Source organism: Anastrepha obliqua, chromosome 2, assembly GCF_027943255.1.
Source record: "Anastrepha obliqua isolate idAnaObli1 chromosome 2, idAnaObli1_1.0, whole genome shotgun sequence".
In the NCBI taxonomy this organism is placed as follows: domain Eukaryota; kingdom Metazoa; phylum Arthropoda; class Insecta; order Diptera; family Tephritidae; genus Anastrepha; species Anastrepha obliqua.
Window position 1 is genome coordinate 68,082,844 of NC_072893.1, and position 621 is coordinate 68,083,464.

The 621-nt window shown below is 46.5% G+C and overlaps 1 non-coding gene across 1 annotated transcript; it reads right to left on the reverse strand.

Annotated features, from left to right (window-relative positions):
- Positions 1-293: 293 nt before the first annotated feature.
- LOC129239947 (U6 spliceosomal RNA) lies at positions 294-400 on the reverse strand. The gene has a single exon (XR_008581984.1). It is a non-coding gene; the product is annotated as a U6 spliceosomal RNA (small nuclear RNA).
- Between the last annotated feature and the right edge of the window lie 221 nt (positions 401-621).

Below are 621 nucleotides of genomic sequence, written 5' to 3' on the forward strand. Positions count from 1 at the left end.
CCAACCCAATACCCTAAGTCTGATTTTGGAAAACGCCGGACAGCTACAGAGAAAATGCTCTGCAGTGTCGTCTTCTCAAGACAGGATAGGCATATCGGGCTCTCTACGAACCCCTTGGCAGCCATATGTTGACCACAGGCGCTGTGCCCCATGATTAAACCCACCAGTATTCTCAGGTCCTTTCTGCTTAGTTTTAGCAGAAAGGTCGCTATTTGCCTGTTTGGTTCTTTCACAAAGCACTTGGCTACTCTGCACGAGTTCAACTCAGACCAACGTCCTTTATGGGTAGTCCTCATTAAGTCGTCAATCCATAGTTGAATCGATGCCGCATTAAAGATGGGCCATGCTAATCTTCTCTGTATCGTTCCAATTTTAGTATATGTTCTGTCGAAGCAAGAATGCTGCTTATGGTTACGGCGAAAAACCAAAATTCAATAGATGCATACGGCTACGGTTACGGTTACGGCGTTATGGTGCGGCATCTATAATCGTTTCCAGTGATGCCCATATGTTTGAGCAGAACAGCTGATTGCTATGGCTACGGTTATGGCTATGGCACGGCACCAATAATCGTAGCTTGACAGGCCTTGGCCGCATATAGATCCGGATCGTTCCGGTAAT